The 23,651-nt window shown below is 44.1% G+C and overlaps 1 pseudogene; it reads right to left on the bottom strand.

Annotated features, from left to right (window-relative positions):
- Positions 1-256: 256 nt before the first annotated feature.
- Positions 257-23,201, bottom strand: LOC142728949 (EGF domain-specific O-linked N-acetylglucosamine transferase-like; annotated as a pseudogene).
- Between the last annotated feature and the right edge of the window lie 450 nt (positions 23,202-23,651).

The raw sequence follows: 23,651 nt of genomic DNA, 5'->3' as shown, positions 1-23,651 counted from the left end.
GAGACAATCCCTTTAGTTACAACTTATAGGTAAGTGGATTTTTTTAACCTATCTGCTGTACTTTAGGAAAATGATTATGAATTTTACTGATGCATGTTGGATTTCGGCTTGTGTAGAAAATAACGCATGTACAATACTGCCTGTTCTGGATGAATGAACGAACGAACGAACGAACGAACGAACGAACGAACGAACGAACGAACGAACGAACGTGAGGGGAGCAAAAAAATAAAAAAAAATGATAAAAACTGGTAAATAGAAGCTAAAATGGATTTAATGCATTTACTTCAAACTCACCAAATTCCAACAATTATAATTAAAAAAACTTTTTTATAATAAATAAATAATTTATTATGTTATAAAATAGAACCGAGGACATATTCTTCGAGGTAATTCCTTCTTTTTACGATTACAGTTCATCACGACCTCTTCGGAGCGGCCACTCAGGATGACGAGACACGTACTCTGCCGCAGTGCTGACCAGCCGGAAAAATTCCGCAACATCGAAGGCGTAATTGGTGAATTTTGGGTGTTCTCCCAAAGTCGGGTGATGTCCCTTAATTAGACGGCATAACAAGCTTTGTCATTCTCGGGCACGTTATTCTCTCCATTGAAGGACAAGTTAATTAGGTCATTCTGGTTACAGAAAACAACTTTCATTTAAAGCCCCCAGGACATATTGATCTTTTTTTTTTTCTACACGGGACACGGGGAGAATTATTGACAGGTTGAACTAATGACCAATTAATTTACTTTTGATCCTGCCACAGCCTGAAATGTGTCACAACTCAATGGAAGAAGCCTAATAATGGGAGAGAACAATATAATCTAACAAAAAGTGTGAATGGAAAGAGTCAAGAGCGACACCATGTGAACGTGCGGGGAGTAACACACAACAGCGAGGGCTTTATGTCCGAATATTCTCGTAAAATCACTACTCAAAAATTAAAAAGGGGTATTCGGTTTCTGCAAATAAATTTTAGGCTGAGTTCACACAGGGCGAATACGCTGCGTAAAGTGACACAGCGTAAAGATTTGTTTAAATCTCATCCACTTTGCCGCTACCGTATTACGCTGTGGATTTTCCGCAACGAATTCCGTTGCAGAAAACCCACAGTATGTACGCAACGTGTGAACTGACCCTTATTCTTTGTATAATGAAAAATTATATAATTTTCCAATATACTTTATGTATCAGTTTCTCCCGGTTTTAAGATCTCTGCATGCTGTCCTACAATAGAAACCGTCATTTACTTGCAGGAGATAAAAAAATATCTGTCCATGGTCATGAGCAGCAAAAATGTTGTCAATGAAACATAGAAGAAAGCAGACCCCATAGCAAAGATCGAAATGGGCCCTTAACATGGTGCTGGTTTTGCCACCCAGTAAAAAGAACAGTTTGTCTCCCCTCCACATCTTTTCCATGACACTTGGGCAAATGCACACTTTCCTGCTGCTAAAAATTCAGTTCCTCTGGAGAGGGGAGTCCTACACAGGTTCTTGACACCCAGTAGCAAAGAGATGGGACCAACCAACCCAGGGCCCCCTTTATCTTAGGGCCCCATAGCAGCTGCTCAGGCTCTCTCTATGGTATATCAGTCCTTAACAAGACCTCAGCTGGCTAAATGAGTCATTTCTAATGTAAACCCTCTGATCGGGTAATACCCCTGGTATCGTGAGCAGGACTTACCTTGTCCTGAGGGAAAATTTTATCTGCTTTCTCCCATGTGATGTAGTGAATTCCTCGAAGTCGAGCCAAGTCCAAGTAACACCTCTCATCCTGACAATTATACCTAGGGAAAGAAGATCACACATGTACAGTATTCTACGCAACGGCGCCCCCTGCAGGGTAAACACATGCAATAATATGGTAGAAGACAAAACTATTATCTGCCCTGTTCACACTTGTACTCTGCATTATTCGCTACTAACATGCCTGAATCTAAAGGCAACATTTTACCCATTCACCCCTCTAGAGGGCGCACAGCACAACGTATGCTGGAGGTGCATTAGTTATGCCACGCACCCACTGAATGAGTTTTGCAAAAACAAACATGGCTATTATACTGCAATGCCACGTGTTTACCGTGCATGAATTTCGATACAAATACATAATGGCAAAGGTTGGTCCTGCAATCTTCCTAAAATTCTCAAAATTAGCGGTTCTATACGTTTTGTCTTGTATATTAAATGCTATGTGTATCAATACAACATGTCAAATTCTCATCATGCCTATTGTAAATATTTGATATAACCCTTCTGTTCTGAAGTGCCCGATTAATAGGGTAAGATTACTAATACACCAAGTCAGAGGTGCACATGTACTAATGGATCTGGGACATTGTCATTGTGATTAATGGACGCTGGTATACGCAGATTCTGATAATCCACATACAGATATGGGCTGCGTGAATGCCGAGCTGACCTTGCACAAATGACTCGTGGGAAAAGAACTTAACTTTTATTTTTAAAGTCTATAAATATTTATTGAAAATTCCATTCGGTGTCGTCATGGTAGGCCATTTCTAGAAATGTGAATATATGGACAGATCAGCACGCTTGCTTAAAAAAAAAAAAAAACTAGCTCTAAAAGCTGTACTGCTGAAACATTTGCACCAACAGGACCATTAGTATAATGTCATCATCAGGGGCATACACAGAAACCATAGTGCCCCATATCTAAATTCAGAATTCCCTCCCCCCTACTGAAAGCTCCAACTATTTTTTTTTTTAAGTTAATGTTCACTGTTCTTTTGAAAATAGGGGTTGGGGCTCTGCTTTTCACAAACTCCAAATTCCCTGCTTCCCCTACCGCCACTAGGGGGAGCTCACTGTATATGTATTGAACTCAATGGGAGTTGTATAAATCTATATGCAGTGAGCTCCCCCTAGTGGTGGCTGCAAGTAAACACTGAGACAGTGTTTTAAAGGAAGCCGCAGAAGTTGTTCAGTTCCGGGCCCTCTTTTACCATGGGCCCGTTAGCGTGGTCATAGGGTCTGCCTCTACAGTAGGTACGCCACTAGTTGTTGCGCAATAGACATTAAGGATTGTCTAGTATAGCAATGAAGGCCGACTTTCTGCAGTCAGACACACATAGTAATTCTTAAAGATAATGTTGTTATGGAAAACTCTCCCTTTACAAACTGGTGCAATCCAATCAGGACCCTTCAGGGACTCACACTCCCTGTATTTGCAGCACAGGGCCCCTCACCCGAATAGAAGACGATGACAATAACAATATATGAAGGAATTGCTAGTCATGCAATTTCCTAATGCAAAAGGAGAAGACATTCTAGGAGAGGCAACCATATTACACATGAGAACACAGACAATGACTTACAGCTCAAATATAACTGCCCAGATTGGTAAAAAGAGTAAATGAGTCAGTGCGGCCCCGTGAAGCCCAATAAATATGTCAGAGTTATGTGTGATCTTCAGCTGTTCAAGGAATCCAAGAGATCTAGAGAAACATACAATGAAGGGTTTGCAGTTATGGAGAGAACTATCAATACATTGCCTTTTAGAACTTCAAATTGCTACATAGACAGAGAGGGGTTATACAGGATTAGAAAATCATGGCTGCTTTTTCCCAGAAATAGCGCCACACCTGGCCATAGGTTGTGTCTGGTATTGCAGTAAACCTCAATTGAAGTGAGGCTTCGTTCACATCTGCCTCGGGGTTCCATTCGTGGTCCATTCGTCAAACCTTTCCGTCAGGAGAACCCACGAACGGAAACCAGACGGAAACCATAGCTTTCCGTTAGCCTTACCAGTGATTTCAATGGTAACGCTTCCGTTGCTAATGGTTTCCGTTTGTCTCCGTTCCTTAAGGTTTCCGTTTTTTTGGCAGCATCAATAGCGCAGTCGAATTGATATGTTGTCTGAAGGAGTTGTCTACACAACTTGTTAAAGTGTCATGGTGTCTGTAAGTACTGGATACGATAATGTTTGTTTTCTTTTATTGATATTTAATAAAGAATTTAAAATGAAAAAGAAAGTGAAAATAAAAAAATATTATGTCTTTGCAGGGGATTTGGAGCTTTGTATCAGAAAAAACACCATTAATATATATTAAAGGGTAAGTAAATGTTCAAACTTCTGACATGTCATAGTGACATGTCAGAAGTTTTGATTGGTGGGGGTCCGAGCACTGAGACCCCCACCAACCGCTAAAACGAAGCGGCAGAAGTTCTCGTGTGAGCGTTCAGCCCCTTCATGTCTGTTCGGCTCTTTCTGGAAATCGATGTAGTGGTGTACAGACTCAATAGAAAGTCTATGAGCCCGTACACCGCTACATCGGCTTTCCGGAAAAAGCCAAACAGAAATGAACCTGCTTAGCGCTTCTGCCGCTTCATTTTAGCGATTGGTGGGGGTCTCAGTGCTCAGACACCCAACCAATCAAAACTTCTGACGTGTTACTATGACATGTGAGAAGTTTGTTGAACGTTTAGTTACTCTTTAAGAAATAATCAGCATCATTTTGGACCTGTTTAGATTACAATAACAAAATGGTTGAAGGGCGGACATTCACTGTATAGTGCTCAATCTGTTATGACTGAAGGAACCAATGTCCTGATAACGGTAATTAATAAAACTTGTCCTTTACGGTCTTATTGTGTTTACCCAGAATCATAAATTATCACCTATCCACAGGTCAGGTGACGATTTTCTGATCGCTGGGGACACCACTGCTAGGAACCCCTTCAATCATGAGAACGGGGGTCCCAGACCCATAGATCCTCCTCACCGCACCCCCTTCAGTGAGGATGAGCTTGAATGGATCAGCGATCGAGCATGCGCCTGCCGCTTCATTCACGGTCTATGAAAATAATGGGAACAGCTGTACTCGGCTGTTTCGGTCATTCCCATAGACTTTGAATAGAGCGGCAGCGCATGTTCGACCACCGCTACATTTAATGTCCTCCTGCGGTTCAGCAGTGAGGAAGAACGAGTGTTCGGTGGAGCCCCCAGCGATGAGAAAATTATCACCTATCCTGTAAGGTGTTTTCTTGCAAATAGCAGTCTCAGCAAAGTAGTACTTACTGATTGGTGGAGGTTTGACCACTGGGACCCTGACAATCCCTACAGCAGGCCCTTGAAGGTGTGTAGAGGCAAAATATAAAATTCAATGGGTATTTCAAAGAGATACATTTATGGCATATCCATAGGACTACACCCCACTTCTTGGACCCCCAGCTGTTAGGAGAATGGGATCCCATGGTCTCAGTTTACGTGTAGGAGCGAACTGGCCACTGCAGGGAGAATGGGGCTGTGAATGTGCACGGATTTCCACATTGTAGTCGGTCGCAGGTCTGTAAGCGGCCAATTATATGTTGTCCTATGGATATGCTATAAATGTGTTCTGTAGAAATATCCCTTTAATGCAACAAAATATATAAAAATCCTGGTGAAAAACCTGCTGTACGGCAACAGATTTAGAAACCCCCAGTGATCTGCGGTTATCGGCATCCGGACAGATATTTCCCCTACAGAGGTCTCTGCCGGGAAAATGTAGTATTACATGGCCGCCATTAAAATGAGTGGCCGACCACGTAATACATAGACGGGCCGGCTCTGGCTCATAGAAGGGGTCCAAAGTGCCCCCCTATGAAGTCTAGATGCCCTAATGTCCTCATGAAACTTCACCTTTCATCAACGGACCGACCATCTATTATTCAAATATGGGGTTCCAGATCACGTGGCCTCATTTAGGATTCGTCCCGCAGTGTATTTCACCTTGGATAAGCTTTATCAGCTCGTTCTCGGATATTATAAACATAATATTACGTACCTATATTTGTAATCCACCACAGTGACTTGAAAGAGTGGGACAGACTTCAAGGCATGGACCAGCTGAGGGAGAACATCAGTAAGAAATATGTTTAGCGTTGTTATCCATTTGGCTAATTTGTATTTTTATTTTACGGATTTCCTGGGAGACTCGTTGCCACAATGTTATTTCCGATGATCACAGAGCAAAGACGAAGCGTCTGTGGTTAGAAATGACCCCAGGGCATCGCCACCCACAGAAAGGTAATGATTACCTCATCTTAGTTCAGTATTTTTGGAAACTCTGTGCTGCGTATAAGAATGGTGACTCGAATGTTCTCCTCCTAGAGCCAAAATGAAAGTAAATCAGTTAATAATGGATCTATTCACACGTTGTGGTCAAATGACATTTTTTGCAAGACAAAAAAAAAAAACACCACTCGTCTATGGGCTGTGCCTGGTATTGCACTTCAGCTCCATGAACTTGAATGAGCTGCAATACCAGACACAGCCTGTGGACAAGATGGCGCTGTTTTAATAGCAGCCATTATTTTCTAATCTTGTATATGTAATCTTTATGCTTTTCCCCACTTCAAGTGCCTTCCTCAATACCCACCAGTAGGGGTCAGGTGTGCCGAAGACTGCACTGGAAGAAATCATTGGATCAGCTTGTAACCAGACTGGCTTTCATGTTGCATCAGTTTAGAAGTTACCGACTCTTATTCCATTTTTATTGCACCGAGGGCTATGCAAATAAGGGCATAAAAGTGGGTACAAGGCCTGATGGCCCATTCGCTTCAATAGAGGAATGCAGCAATAAGGACAGCACCTCTTTTATAGTCTCCGGCCTCCCATCTAACGTTATATGTTCCTGAACAGTCTGACAAAAGAAAAAGTACTCCATATATTGTTGGCAGGCTATGAATAATTGTATACATATATAATTTACGAGAATGGTGGCGCTCTACTTTATCCCTACAGAAGGCTTTAAAAAAGAAAAAAAATATATATATATGACTGTAATGAACTGTGCCCGGGAACAAACCCTCATGTTGATTTATAGCGCACCTTTAAAGTTTCCTGGAAATATTCAGCCGGAAAAGCACATGTTGTGAAAACGCTCTGAACAATCCCGTGCTGCGGCAATTTGAGATCTAGAGAAAGAAAAAGCGCTGAAATTGACTGCACTAATAAAGCACGTATCTCCTGTCTTCAAACAATACTTCTTCTGTCACCCGTCACATCTCCGGATAACAGGCTTACCAGCGGCGTGTTGTAAAATAACCCGTATCTCATTCTGGGCAGAAGCGCAAACACAGCGTCCTTATAGCGGAACATAAATACAAAAGGGGATATTACCAAATATGTCCAGAAAAACATGACTAATGACCCCCAAGTCTAACTTTCTTTTATACATCACCATTCCCAATTGGAGCAGTTGCAATTTTTTAGTGCAAAATACAGATAACACACATTACTGGCAGTCACGCATGCTCGTGATTATAGAGCACTTCCCCTTTAAATTAAAAACAGTCACTTGTCCACCTTTGTAACCATTAATATTAATTTCCCCCATTGCATGCAAAATAAAAAATGAATTAACATTGCAAATAGTCTTGATTAAAAATCTCCTAATGTTTTGGATCTACAGCTCCAATGAAGAATTGTGTTTCCATGGTTACAGACTACAAACAAACAATGTGCTGTCAGATCCTGCAAATAACTGTCCCCTACTTCTTGCTGTTCCTGCCAAGTATATGCAAGCAAGTAGGGGACAGATGGATTGCAATATGACTGCAGGATCCAACTACAGAGCGTTTACTTGTAGCCTGTAACCATGGAGACACATAGGACTGAATAGGAGCTGTAAACTCAAAATAGTAGGATATCCTTGGAATGTAATTTAACATTTCTGGTTTGTCCGGACCCTCCATGGCCTGATCACTGTGGCATTTTTTAACGTTCTCTGCTGTCTTCCTGCTGAAAATCAGCAACTTTCTACAGTACTTTGTATTTCAATTCTTCTTCATTTTCATGGTCTTTCCTTACTTTCAGTGAATGAAAACAGTAAACATCCAGAGGCTGAAAACCTGTTATGATCACATCTAGATGGCACAGCAGGATGGCTTATTACAAGAGAAAGCACTGGTACAATGAAATAGCCCTGCACCTGTGTCAGTTACATACGATGAGGTTTCAGCTTTTGGATGTAAACGAGAATATTCCTATTCACTGACAGTAAGCAGGGATCTTAAAAAAGATGGGGAAGAACTGAAGCAGCAAGTATATTATAATGTTACCAAACTTTTCATTAAAACAACAATAAACTATAAAACAAAATTTTTAAAAAAAATGATAAAACAACAAAGTGAAATACATTTGGAACATCTTACCCGTTTAGAATCGTACGCTTTCAAGTGTGTAACTTCGTAATCTGTAAAAGCTTTCCACGTCTCGCTGAACAAATCGCCATAGCCATAGAAGCTCTGCAGAAAAAAACATATTTAGTGTTTAGTACAAAGGCATCTAATCCCAAATTCTCTACATTGCACCAAAACCTCTGCTGAATAATTACTGTGCAGACAGGGGTGCACCATCCATGCGGCAAGATGAGAAGTTCACCTCAGACAGGACCCTTCTCTGACTGCAGGGGACTTGGCAGACATCCCTGAATCTTCTCATCTTCAATTTGGAAAGTAGGGGACGCAATTTCACTCAGGAAGTAAGAGGCACCTCTGTACTATATAGAATAACCAGCGGAGTCAATGCTGATCTCTGTCAGAAGCCTCTCAGAAGGCACATTGGCAAAGATCCTAATCCAAATCCCTAAACTTTTCAGGAAAATAGGATATGCTAAATTCTGAAGTCCAGCCAATCTGAATTACAACCTGTATTATAGTCCAGAGCTGCATTCATAATTCTGCAGACTACCACTTGTCAGCTCAGTGTCTGCACAGAGATTGCTGTAGAGCCTATAGTGATTTACACTCTGGGAAGGGCCATCTTATACCAGGATCTGATGTAGAGAAGACTAACTGCTCCATTGTATTATAGGAGCTAAACTGTCAGGGTATGTGCACACACACTAATTACGTCCGTAATTGACGGACGTATTTCGGCTGCAAGTACCGGACCGAACACAGTGCAGGGAGCCGGGCTCCTAGCATCATACTTATGTACGATGCTAGGAGTACCTGCCTTGCTGCAGGACAACTGTCCCGTACTGTAATCATGTTTTCAGTACGGGACAGTTGTCCGGCAGCGAGGCAGGGACTCCTAGCGTCGTACATAACTATGATTCTAGGAGCCCGGCTCCCTGCAATGTGTTCGGTCCGGTACTTGCGGCCGAAATACGTCCATCAATTACGGACGTAATTAGTGTGTGTGCACATACCCTCAGGAGTGGGTCTGTCGACAAGCTTGTTGACTCATTCCATTGACAATTAGCAGAATCGTGAATGCAGCTCTGGACTATAATACAGTCCATACAACCCGTTACATTTCAGTGTGTTGGACTTCTAAGGGTATGTTCACACGCAGTGGTTTCAGATGTAATTCGGGCGTTTTACGCCTCGTATTACACCTGAAAAACCGCCCCTAATACGCCTACAAACATCTGCCCATTGCTTTCAATGGGAATTACGATGTTCTGTACCCACGAGCCTTTATTTTATGCGTTGCTGTCAAAACACAGCGCGTAAAATAACGGCTCGTCAAAAGAAGTGCAGGACACTTCTTGGGACGTTTTTGGAGCGTTTTTTCATTGACTCTATTGAAAACAGCTCCAAAAACGGCCGTGAAAAACGCAGCGAAAATCGCGAGTGGCTTAAAAAACGTCTGAAAATCAGGAGCTGTTTTCCCTTGAAAACAGCACCGTATTTTCAGATGTTTTTGAGTTTGTGTGTGAACATACCCTAAGACACTATGCCAGCTATAAGAATATTCAGAGCATCTCAATTAAAGTGGTATTCCCAGAATTGACAATTATTACCTATCCATAGGATAGATGAGAATTGTCAGATCACTGGGGGCCCCAACGCCGGGATTCCCAACCGATTGAGAGAACGGTGGTCCGAACCCTTTAGGATTTTAAATAGAGTGGCGGTCAAGCTGGGGGGGGGGGCACATTTTTATAATACCAGATGAATGATTGTGATATGTCAAATAAAAAAGCAACACAGAACCGTCACTTATCAGCCTTGAACTAGACCGTATTAGAGGGAGTAGATGGTCAGGGGTAGATGATAATGTGGTCATTGTGATCCCGGACACAGAGAATTGTTCAGTCTCCATGGAGCTTCACATCTCAATGGTTGAGGAGATTACAGTGGATTATAAATCAGGATTTTCTCCTTTGACACAGTCTGGCCCAGAACACGACAGGTTGCCGGGGACAATTTCCTTTTAGAAAGCAGAACCATCTGCCCAGGGAAGATAAGCCGATTACCTATCCCACTAGACGGCCCATGAATGCACCCAAACCCTATGGGACCAAGTGCAACTGCTGATCGACAAGTGAACGCTGGAAGGGGTGCGCCGACCTCTGGCTTTGGTAAATCATTTTTCAATTCTATTGCGGAATGAAAAATAGCGCTCTTTGTGTAGAGATCGCTGGCTCTGGAAGGTCATCTCCACCCTGAACCATTTATTTTGGGAGCTGTGAAGGGAGGATAGTAATAAAGATAAGCAGGACTGGTCATCACTTTCTGATCACTTCTCAAGGGGCCAAGCAATTGAACAATAGATACAAGCAGCTCTTAAAATGGAAGACGCTGATTAAAGTGTAGGATTTATTTTTATTTTATATGTCTATAATTCTGTGCTGATTTATTTGGTTATTTATTTTATAGGGTTTAGGACTACGTGTTTTTATTTTTCTTATAAAGAGCCCCAAATCGTTTAAAAGGGTTGTCCAGGAACGGGGTGTTTTTTCATACTGATGACCTATCCACAGGATAGGTTATCATCATATGATCGGTGGGGGTCCGACACCGCACCTATCAGCTGTCCAGACTGCCTCCTGGCGCCAGATGTTGTGCAGTGGTCGGTGTCAGAAGCAGATGGCTCCGTGGCTATAGTGGCCGTGCTGCAGTACTGCAACTCTGCTCTAATTCAATTGAATACAACCCCTTTAACTTACCTTCACACAGCCATAGAGTTAAAGTGTAACTAAATGTTCAATAAACTTCTGACATGTCACATGTTTTGATTGGTGGGGGTACATGCACTGAGACCCCCACCAAATCGGTAAAACGGAGCGGCAGAAGGGCTCGTGTGAGCGCTCAGCCGATTCATTTCTGTTCAGCTTTTTCCGGAAGTCTATGAGCCTGTACTCCGATACAACAGCTTTCCGGAAAGAGCCGACCAGAAACCAAGTGACACAGCGCTCACATGAGCGCTTCAGCTGCTTCGTTTTAGCGATTGGTGGGGTTCTCAGTGCTGAGTCCCCTACCAAGCAAAACTTCTTACATGTCAGAAGTTTGTTGAACGTGTAGTTATCCTTTAAACAGTAAAATTATGTGTGCCTGCAGCCACCTCTAGGGGGCGCTCCCTACATACACCTACTATTAAATTGCATAATAAATAGATCTTTAACAAACTCACCCTAGTGGTGGCTGCAGAAGACCGAAATGTATCATATATAACCCCATAGCTGTGTGAACAGAAATCTGAGATTTTTTGCTCTGCAACAGGAAAAATGGAGCTTCATACCCTATAAAGATTATGAAATCAGCATCGATTTTTGCACTTCTCTTAAACTAAGGAGTTCCCTACAAACAGACAGCAGGTTTTCTGATTATTTTTCATGCCATGAACAGTGTCAATAATTTTCATATTTATGAATAGAATGCCAAAACAACAGTGAAGACTGACGCACTGACAGTGTATTAGAAAAATGTAAAAATGAAAAAGGAAAGGCTTCAAAAGGTTAAATTGAACTCAAGTCTATTATGTACACAAGCGTAATATACGCGCGTGCGATGCGCGTGCTTTTCACGCGTGTCGTACGCACCTATATTAGGCTATGGGTCAGTGCAGACAGTGCGTGAATTTTGCGCAGCGTGAGTCCGCTGCGTAAAACTCACGACATGTCCTTTCTTTGTGCGCTGTTCGCGCATCACGCACCCATTGAAGTCAATGGGTGCGTGAAAACCACGCATGCCGCACGGAACCACTTCCGTGCGAACTGCGTGATTCGCGCAACAGCTGTCAAACTATGAATGTAAACAGAAAAGCACCACGTGCTTTACTGTTTACAAACATCCAAATGGAGTGTCATAATGATGGCGGCTGCGCGAAAATCACGCAGCCACGCATCATACACTGATGACACACGCAGCTGTTATGTGCCTTTTGCGCACGCAAAACGCCGCGTTTTTTGCGTGCGCAAAACGCACACGCTCGTGTAAATCAGGCCTTAGATACCACTTAGGGTCTATGGAAAACCGGGTATTATTTGATATTTTTTTGGGGAATTAGGAATTTGGTGCAGGTGAATTAATTTGAGAATATCAGATCTGCCCAGCATGCACAAGGTTAATACAAAATACTGTATAAAAGTCTCCATTTAATAGAGCCTCCAGTAAAATTCTCCCTCCTACTACAGAAAATCTTGTCTCACACTGGCACAATGTACACTTGGCAATTCACCAGCCTGTGTTCCCAGCGCCGTAAAAATATAGAACAATTTGCTGCCTGTTCTCACGCCCAAGAATAAGCAGATCTGTCCCCGAGGTTGTGTATGACTGGGTCAGTGCTGCAGGTGGTAACAGAAAACTCCAGCTTCAATAGTCTCTATAAAGAGGCCACGTCTTGGCCGACAGTAATGGAAACCAAACCGTGCACCTGGGTCAGCGAGACACGATCGGGATAAGAATGTTTCCATTCACTGACAGTGAGCAGGGATTTTGAAAATAGAGAGGAGTTGAAACACAAAATATATTATAAAGTTGACCTTAGAAAGTAGAACTTTTTATTATACACTAATTAAAGTGTATCTATCGTGATAATGTTTTTGTACTAATCCGTAGTTCATGTGAATATATGAAACTTTGTAATACATCTTATTAGTGGAAAGTAACATGTCCCCCCCCCCCCCCCCTCACAGTTCCCTTCCCTGCCTGCAGGCTCTCTGTATATGTTCAGAAAATGTAAAAGTCCTCAAAATATTTGCAGGAATACAGAAAATAGAAGAAATAGCGGAGGTAGAGGAGGGGGATGCAGCTGCACATTCTCGGTGTCTGTGAGACATCAGATTGTCTCGGAGTACCGAGCGTAGCCATAGCATCACAGAGGACAGCGTGATGAACACAGCGGGGTAGGCATAGAAAATGGGGGTCATCATCCTTCTGAACTCCAGCTGTTGTAGAACTACAATTCCCAGCATGGCCTGACAGCATGTGGATAGAATAATAATAAAGTCTTTGGCTGCCAGTGCATGTTGGGAGTTGTAGTTTCACAATAGCTGGAGTGCTGACCCCTGTACTAGGGCGTGTGCAACCAGCAATGTTATGAAGTTAAAGGGGTAGTCTGGAGAAAACCCAATCTCAAATCCCCAAAGAGGGAATTCTGTTTTATTCGGGCAGGGCTCCTTTTCAGAGCACAAGCCAGAACTACTACAAAGAGTGTCCTGGCATTACAGAGAGAGCCCACTGATTTCAATAGGCAGCGTGTAATGCTTCATTTCCCCTGTGGTGGCGCTGCAGGGGAAATGAACACTTGGCATCAGGTTCACAGATGATTGCTGGAGGGTCCTGTAACAAAAAGGAATTGTCCAAAGAGGATAAGTTTCCATGCTGGCAATGCCAAGCTATGAATATCCACGTATGACAGGTTACAGTACTGCTACATTCAGACCAACAGAGGAGGGGGAGGGTCAACAAAGGGACCCCACCGCCTCCATTTTTATAACACCTGGGAACAATGAAAAATAAAATAATTCAAATATTAGTAACAATAAACTCACATTTGCTTCCTAAAATCTACCATCTCTTCCTGTGAACATATAAAAATCAACAAAACCGGATTATCAGACATTCTGGATTATTGGACAGTCACACAATAATGTAAAAAACTCATTTCCAGGGCTGAATAAAGGAAACAATGAAATCCTAGCAGCCGTGTCCATGTCTTTTAACCAGTCCAGCCTTGTCAGATTCCTCGTTATTCTGCAGCTCTGTCCCGGAAACAAGGGCAGGATCATCAGACTTTCTAGATTATCAGATGGCGGATTACAGGAATTTGACTGTATTATGTTTTAGACAGATTTATTCACAGGCCGTGACTGCGCGGTCACTAGACATAACCTCGGCTGTTCTTCATCTGGGGCAAACATTCCGTTTTCTGCCCTAGCCTCGTAAATGGTTAGCACCCCCTGGCACATGCCCTGCCAGCCGCCTCCCAGGCTACATAAGACTTGTGAACTACACTTCTAAAAATCCTTCCTAGAATATAAATAAAGGGATTGGAGTGCAGTAAACATTTGGCGCATCCCATTTCCCCCCTACCGAGAACAGCAAGTACCCGGAGATTGTTGAGATGCTACATGGAAGAAACTGTAGGCCCTGTTCACACAGTTTTTTGCAGGCAGAAAAAAAATCTGTGTATTTGAGGCAGATCTTGACCTGCCTGCACTTTTTTGACGCGGTTTTCTCGGAATCTAACGCTGCAGGATTTTTCTGCCTCCCTTTGATTTCAATGGGAGGTCAGAGGCGGAACCGTGGCAAGAAAGGACATGCTGCTCTTTTTTAACCCGTGAGCGGCCAAAAGCTGCTCGGGAAAAAAACGCTCTGCCTTCCATTGAAATCATCGGGGGCGATTTCTGCAGTTTTTTGGCGCTGATTGCTATGCGGTTTCCTCATCAAAATCAGCGCCAAAAATCTTTGTGTGAACAGGGCCTTAGGGATCATGCACACATCAGTTCATTTCTTCAGTGTGCTATCTGTTTTTTTCAGGGATCCGCGTTCTCAATCTGAAAAACTCAGGGCAGGTCCTATCCCGGTCAGTATTTGCAGATCGGTCTCACCCATTCTGGTCTAGGAGTCCGTGAAAAAAAAAAAAAAAAAACGGACTGCCCATGGAAGCCATCTGTATGCAGTCAGTTTATTGCAGCCATATAAAAGGACAAGGATATGTGAATGAGCCTAAGGCTACATTCAGATGAGCGTGTCCGATTTGTGCACGTTACAAACGCAGCGTTTTTTTCTACATTTCATGTCTGTGTGCGTTGCGTATTGGCATCAGTATTTCTATGTAATTGATTTGTGAAACACAGACAGAACACGGATGTCGTCCGTGTGCTGTTCGTGGTTTTCATGCACTCATAGACATTAATAGGCGACAAGTTCTGCAAACACGGACCAATATAGGACAAGCAGGGAGTTCCACGCAACGGACACTCGCGGTGTGAAAATTCAGGCATGTCTGAATAGCCCCATTGAAATCAATGGGTCCGTGTGCTACACGTTATTTCACATAAATGTAGTCAGAGCAGGGCTGCGGCTGTGTAATACACGTGTAATACAGCCATTGCCCCGCTCCTGACAAGTGTGCACGTGGGGTCAGCATGCGGCCAGAGCTGCACTAATGAGCGCCGGCACTGAATACAGAGAACATGGCGGGCGCAATGCAAAACACCCCCATATTCGGTCTTCAGTCCCGGCGCCGCCGCTCATTAGCTGGTCGCATCACCTCATGCTGACTGTGCGTACACTTGATGTCAGGAGCGGTGCAATTTCTGTATTACACAGCCGCAGCCCCGCTCTATTGCCAGAGATCAGAGAAATTTCTGATCTGCGATGCTATTCCCTTGAATGCTGTGATCGAAGCTGACCGCAGCATTGAAGGGGAAAATGAGAGGGGGGATGCCCCATGGATTGCGTCACAGGGAATCCCTGTGATGCTTGAGGGACATACCATATATGGGCAGACAATCCAGGGTCCATTGAAGGACACCAAGGCTGTCTGACCGTATATTCCTGTTGTTAGGGCATACTTAGTAAACAGGCAGTTGTTAGGTCATACCCATCAGTACACAGGCTAATGTACTGGTATATAGATAGATATATGCCAGTACATTAAAGTTTAAAAAAGTATAAAAATGAAGTAATGTGAAATACTTAATGTGCGGCACATGGAGGTTCAAAATTCTTCACACCCCGTGCCTCACATCAGTGAATGGAACTTTTTTTTTTTTATTACAGTTGGCAAAGTATCGTTTTGGTATCAAGAGTCGCAACACTACACAAAGTATCGGTATCGAAGTCCAAATTCTGGTATCGCGAGTCGTGACAATCCTAATCAGATGTACACATTACCTGCATCTAACTTCATGATATACGTCGGCCTCTCGACGACGACGTCACAATGTCCATCTTCTATGGGTCTGAACGTCAGGGAGCCGAATGTCTGCAGCTCCGCAAACCTGGAATTACAAGAAACCAGAAATATTCACAACATTTCAGAGCAAGTTCAATCAGGAATCTTATCAACTCTGAGCGGAGGAGACCAAAACCAACATTCTGTAGATTATTATTATAAAACAGAAAGCTCGGCCATAACCAATAAGATCTCCATTACAAATCTTAACTGGCATGTCACCCAGCTTTCCCAAACTCCTGAAAGGTAAATCTGCCATGTTCTACACTTCTTCCCCTGTAATGCTCGATGATGAGACACATTTGCCATTTGGGACCCAAGTGTTATGGGAATTTTAATACTGGTAATATTAGTAGTCACTCAGCTTTCCAAGAAACAGGTATAACTAGCTAACTAACTAACTAACTAACTAACTAGAGGCTGCGTATAAGACTAGCATTTATTTATCTGTACTTGCCGCCATCTTCTACCAGCGACAATCTGAAGATTAATATTGAAATATAATAAATACATAACCAAAGAATACAGACATCTGCAGATCAGCGTCAGTACCAAGGAGGAATGTTTGATAGTCTTAAAGGGGATGTCATACATTGCGGTCATATCACAGATTTTTTTGTGCAGTTTGCACTACGTGACAGCAAGAACACAGGGGTGTTGCAAAAAAAAAAAAAAAAAAGCATTTTTGCCATGGAGTCTTGGAAAAACAGTGACATGACTGCAACGTGTGAACACAGCCTAAAAGGTCAAGGTAAAACAATGAGAGTGGTCGTGTGAACTTGTATTCAGACGACAGAATCCTGCAGAGACATCATGTAACGAGTATTAGCACATCCTAAATTATCATCAGGGAAAGCAGTGAGTATTTAGACTTACCATCCCCGTCCAGCTATAGTCCATTCATGATTGAGTTTCCGGGATTCTTCTTTTATGTTGGTGGTGACGGAGGTTCTCGGTGGTGATGGGACAGGAGTTTCCATTTCTCTCAGACTTTCAGAGCTGCAGGCCGTGTTGTGAAGACATAATGATGGATGTTTTTGGACATTACTAGTTTGATGGGAATCTCCATTTGTAGGCAATGATCTCGATGTGATGATAAGATTGTGTAAAGTTGTCCAACTCTGGGGGAAGATTTTTCAGCTTTGGGGCCAGTGTTTTCTCTACGGTGGAGACATCTGGAGGCAGAAATCTCATGAAGTCGGTGACTTAGAGACCAAATCCAGGATTCCTCAAAGTCAATTGTGGTTGAGAAGGGATCGGTCTCCTATGTCCAGAATTGTTTTTCTCCATTTCCTCATTTTTATTAATCAGTTCATTCTGTGATTTGGCAATGGTCTCTGATTGGAGCAATTCCTTTTTTAGAGAGTCGACAATTTCTATTACATTGTCCTAGTTGCGTCCTTAACAGATGCTTCATGAACTCCTCAGTCAGCAGAGGATTCCGGGATAAACAAGTCTACTCCATCAGCTGGAATACTGTGAGAGGGAAAGGATGCCTCTTCTATCTTATTAGATGTAGTTATCCCAGTACTGAGGCCCAGAGTAGAGTCAATTACCAGAGTAAGTTGTCCCAGGGATAGGCATGGGCCATTCAAGAGTCAGAACATCAATATAGGACATTTCCATCTCTCATTGATCAGAGGAAGAGGCAGCGAGTGTTATGACCAGCGGGTTGTGGACCCACTGTGCTACTCCACCGGTTTGGCTTAGGGCCACCTCTAAGGGCGTTGTCTAAGTAGCCTCCCCAGTCTTCACCCTTTAACCCCCGTACGGGGATCTGGACTTCGCTGCGGGGAGACTACCAGGTCGCTACCTCTTGAGGTGGTCCCGGTGTGAGTAGCGGCTGGCCCAGCGGACCAGAATACAACGGTGAAGCACGCCGAGGGTACAGGCACTGGCAGATGATACTTGGCAGATGGGTGAGGATCAGAAGACAGTTTGTGATAGGCAAGCAGGGATGAGGGAGTCTCCTACATCAGATAACAGACTGTCAGAGGGAGAGGAGGTCTCTGACCAAGACCCCAGTTGGAGCAAAAGGTAAAATCTGCATAATTCTTTTAAAACCGCCAGGTACCACTCTCAACATTGGTTTTGACATCACCCTGCACATGGGGAGCATTATTAATTATTATTATATTATTATTCAGGTCCTTTACATTAGGAATACCCCTTTAATAAAATAACTTCCCATTGTCCTGGGGATTGATTTATCCCTTCACCCCTTATCAGCAAGACATGGAGGCTCCAATTAAGCAGGACACCAGGGAGTAGTGGGGAGTTCTGGTGTGGGACTTGGAGTCTGGTTTAGGGATTATGACCTGAAGCAGGTTCCATAGTGTAATGGTTAGCACTCTGAATCTCGGCCAGACTGTCCATCAGCAGCATCAGCAGGAGGGAACCAAGGATAATCAGGGCGGGCCAACAGTGAAAATCAGGGGACACTGAAAGTACCCGTGTGCTAGGAGGACCCTTGGGAACATACAAAGGGGAGTTCTAGTGGGAGACTTGGAGTCTGGTTTAAGGGTTACGACCTGAAGCACGTTCCATAGTGTAATGGTTAGCACTCTGTGAGAGAACGGGGGATCATCAGTGCAGGCCTGCCTTAAAAGCAGGGGGGCACTAAAGGTATGTAGCGGGGATCACCCTGAAAAGTAACACGGCAATGACCCACATCTACAGACCACAAGGTACCAAATCGTCAGGCAGAAGAATAGTCGCTGGTCAAGCAAAGGTCAGGGCAGGCAGCAAACAAGCGTAGTCGATGGACAGGCCGGGGTCAGGGCAGGCAGCAAACAAGCGTAGTAAAATAAACAGGCATAGGTCAGGGCAGGCGGCAGTCAGAAAGAGTAGTCCAATAAACAAGCCAAATGTCAAAACCAGAAAATCAATCATATGAAATCGCAGCGAGTGCCCTGATGTTACCGGCACGCTGCAGGAGACTCCACCACTAGATCTTCTTGCAGCGAAATGAAATTTCCCCGTGGAACTCCTTCTCCGGATAGATGGTGTCTCTGGAGAAGGTGTACCGCACATAGTCTCCCTCATCGCTGACATAGCACCTGCAATCATCTGCCAATGGCGTGTTCAGCATGGCTCTCAGCATCCTGCGTGATGCACCACCCATAGTGTCCCATAGTGGGGTCTCATGCACCTGTCTGGCAGTCACTTTAATGCGCGGTGGTAACACATAAGGTGCACTGCGGACCCTGGATTTTCGAGCCACTACTGGTGACCCCCTGTTTGTGGCAGAGACTAGTGGCTTTCTTGCCAGAAACTTCTCCCAGGCAGTTGGTCTCTTGGGAGATGGGGCAGTGGTCTGGTCCTCACCTGATGGTATGGTGGGTATGGGCACCGGATGTTCCTCCCTTGCTGCACGGGTAGGGACTGCAGCTGTTGGTGGCAGCTCCCAGGCAGATGGTCTCCTGGGCAATGGGGCAGGGGCCGGGACCTCACCTGATGTTATGGTGGGTTTTGGCACCTGATGTTCCTTCATTGCTGAGCAGGTGGGGGCTGCAGATGTTGGTGGTGGTGGTGGAGTCTTCAGCTTGAGGTATCGGCCCGATTCTTTATCTGGTGTTCTCCACAGATTTTTAAGAAATGGCACGATCCCCAATGCTGCCGTTAGACGTCCAAAAAAGCCAGTCTGCCTCTGATGTCTCTCAGGCTCCCGGCTGTACGGGGTCTTCCCGGGACGATGGAGATATCTCCGGGGCTGGAACTTTCCACCAGCCCCCGATGCAGCCATCTGGCTGCCTCTTCCTCCACACACTCGGAAGTGTGGGTCTGGAAGGTAGATCCAAAAACAAACAAACAAAAAAATTCAAATAGAAACAAAAGAAACAAGAACCCAGCCGGGATAATCGCAGTAGTGCTTAGCCGCTCCTCTCTCCTCGATATCTGCCTCGCACTGACCGTTCCTGCAGAGAATTCCGTGACTGGATGACGACGCTTCTGTGATGCAGTCCATGGCAACAAGGTCCTAAGTGGTGCTGCCCATGGCATCCAATCAGATTCTAGCTCTCACTGTACAAGTTGTAGGTTAGAAAATAAAAATGTGCATAGATTGGCATGGACAGATTGTACCCAATGTGTGTTTCTCCCACCTTCTCTGTTCGATGAGGAGCCAATAGAGATGTTATGGTTTCAAAATTCTAAATACACCCATGTAATTAATTTCCTTCTGGCAGTAGAGCATGCTGGGATCTGTAGTGCACATTGAACTGGTCAACAGCACAGGTCATTTAAAAAAAAAAATCAGTTAGATTTTTCTGTTGAGGGGATGGGAGAGACGTGATGGCGCTGCCAACAGTTATTTCTCACTGCCATATGCAGTCGACTCCGCTATTGATTCTGTCGGAAAACCGGAAACCTGCCGGAATGGTGACGAACGGAGACCATTAGCGATGTTTCCGTCACCATTGATATCAATTGTGACTGAAACGGAAGCTGTGGTTTCACTTTCACTTTCCGTTACGGGGTTCACCCGACGGAAACCTCCGACGGAACCCCGGCACGGAAAGCGAATGGTGATGTGAACAGGCCCTTATAGGAGTTATGTGCGCTGGGATCTTGAAGGCCGTAAAATTGTATTGACAATCATGTCGCTGGTTCCCTGTATAGTTAATATTTTAATCTCTTAAATAACTTGCATGACTCCACGTCCTAATGTATTATTTTATATAAACAAAGGAAAAATAACCAGAAAAGATTCAGAGATTCCCAGAATCGCATTCATTTGATTTTCATACGTCTCAGTGGAATCATCAACTTTATAAAACATGTCCCTTAAGCGCCATTAGTCCTAGAAACCATCATGGCTGCCAGCCAATACCGGCATCAACAGACCAATAGGAAACCCAAATGTCATCCAAGGCTGAATGAAGAACTTCCTACGACATGACCCCAGCGGTGATACTTTATAGGATTATTTTTCTGCTGGGAATCCTGTAATAAAGCAGTTTGCAAAGATCGGCACGACTCCGGTATTTTATGCTTTGAGCGCATGGAAAGTAATTCTTAGTTTCATAAATATTTGTTTGCAGCCGGTAATGTAGCAGTTGGCAATTTCCACAATCAATGCCCGCTAAAGCGAGACGCCAAACACTCCCATCGATTCGGTCCGTAGGACGTGTGAATACAATAATAACGGCCTCTGTTGTCTGACTGTGATTTATATTGCTGGAGTTTAATTATATGTTATTAAGTGAGAAGAGAAAATTCCTTTAATCGGACGTCCAATAGCCCAGCATAGACGAGCAATGACGAGACTCCCCTATATAAAAATCAAGGTAATGGTGGCATATTTGATGATCACATGCACCGTGTACCTAGAGGTTCTCTACCTCTTCTCTAAAATGCCCATAAAGAGGGTTTGAGAGCACTGGGATACCCGGATTGGCACAGGATGCCCGCTGTTTTTGCCCTTTATGGGCACATTTAAAGCCCCGCAGTGTCATGACCCAAGAGCTGTAAAACTCTTATTAAATGTGAGGCCTAAAAGAGTTTTGCAATGTTACGAGGAGATGCATAGTACTAGGATATGCGGTCATTAGCGGATGTAGGCGGATCTGACCACTTCAACCCCCAACGATTACTCGATTGAAGCGGCCCCGGTTCTTTGTGGAGATTGTTGTGATTTTCCCCTGCACAGCGGCGCTGCCTTCCAGGCGCCGTGGAGGTTCTGCTACTCAGCCCCTTTGTTTTCATGATCGGTGGGGCCATGTGGTCAGATCCTTGACAGTCAGCAAGTCATTACTAAACATATGCCATCACTTATGAAGACTGGGAAGAGAACACATACCAAGACTGCAGGGGGCTCTTGCGATCACCTTGAGAGAGCAGCTTTTGTGAGTCAAGGTCACAATGTCCTCCCATTTCCCCTTCCTGTATAAAGTCTTCTTTAAATCTGTAAGAGAGAGAAAAAGAAATGTAAATATTCCTTCTCCTCCTTTTATTGTCGATTTTTTTTATTTTTTAAATAAGTAACAAAATCTCAAAATCTCGATGAGGACAATATCCCAGAAGAAACAAATTAAGCTCAAACGCAAAAGGAAAACAAACAATAAAAAAGGATCTTCCAGCCTCCAGAATGCTTAAAAACAGATTTCAAGTTGTGCTTCTCAATGTACGGCGGTTTAAAAAAATGAATCGTAGGACTCGTAAGGGGGTAAATAATCTCATGATCTTCACTAGTTGGAATAGAAAAGTTGCAATTTGTGCATAAAACAAAAAAATAAATATATATATTATGTAAAAATCTCTATTAAAGGGCCATTCCCAGCTTATAAATTGAGATAGGATAATGATGGGATATGCCATCACTTTATGATTGGTGGGGGTTGGACCTATGGGACCCCCACAGATCCCAGGAATGAAAGGGCTGCAGCAATAATTTAGCTCTCCGTCCCGCTCAAAGGAGGGGAGAAACAGTGAAGGGGACAGAGGAGCTAAATCATCATTGCAGCCCCTTCATTCTCAGGACTGTTTGGGTCCCAGAGGTCAGACCCGTACGGAAGGGACGGAATATCCTAATCTTGTCCAGGTTATGCAATTTTATCACTAGGTCCAAATTTACTAATTTTCTCTTTCTTTTTCCTGACGCAAGTGAGATCTGGGAAATATCCACCAAAAAAGGGCACATTTTTAAATGGCACAGGCAACGTTTTTCTTTCTCGAGCGCAGAACATTATTTGATCACGCATTTTTGAGTAATAATATTTAGCTATAACATCTCCAGTTAGCTCCTTGTTTTAAGGTTCATCTTCCTTCCTCTCCTGCACACACCTTGGCTGCTCCTCCTTCTCGCTGCTCTCACCCCCTGCTTGTTCTCCTCCTCTCACTGTAGCTCCTCTGCAAGGTCTTTCTGCTGCTCATCTCATCTCTCCTCTGTTTGACACATACAGCGCTGGTAGTACCAGGTCTCGGCAGACACCAGTCACATGATCAGCGGAATGTTGGTTTCATTGCTTAATTATGCGGTATTTAAAATGTTGCGGATTCCGCAGGACTTCCCTGGATTGCTGCCACTGCCCTTCATCAGGGCCGCATCTGCCATGAGGCAAGGTGAGGCAGCGGCCTCAGGCGGCGCCACCGAGCTAAAAACGGGGGGGGGGGGGGGGGCGGAATATTGTGGCAGGGCCAGGGGGGATGCGTGGGGAAGGCAGGGGAGAGTACTTTACCTAGCAGACGTGCAGCACGATAGGCGCACGTCTGCTAGTACACTCCCCCTCTGTGACGCTGCACGCGCCGCGAGAGAGGAGCATAGGGAACCTGGAGGACTTCGGGAGGAGCGGCCGAACGCTCTCTCCTGAAGAAAAGAAAAGCAGCTGGTAAGTAATGAGTTGAGGACAGGAGGCTGAGTCGTTGATAAAGACTAGAGCGGCAGAGTGCCAATTACTGCGCTCAGCCTCCTGCCCTCACTAATTTAAAAGTGATGGGCTGCTACCATACTGACAAGAGGGGGGCATCTGACTGACTGCATTGGGCAGCCTTAGATGTGTGCGAC

Source organism: Rhinoderma darwinii, unplaced genomic scaffold (genome assembly GCF_050947455.1).
Source record: "Rhinoderma darwinii isolate aRhiDar2 unplaced genomic scaffold, aRhiDar2.hap1 Scaffold_70, whole genome shotgun sequence".
Lineage (NCBI taxonomy): Eukaryota > Metazoa > Chordata > Amphibia > Anura > Rhinodermatidae > Rhinoderma > Rhinoderma darwinii.
The sequence above is the reverse complement of the archived record's forward strand: the minus strand, read 5'-3'. Positions and strand labels throughout refer to the sequence as shown.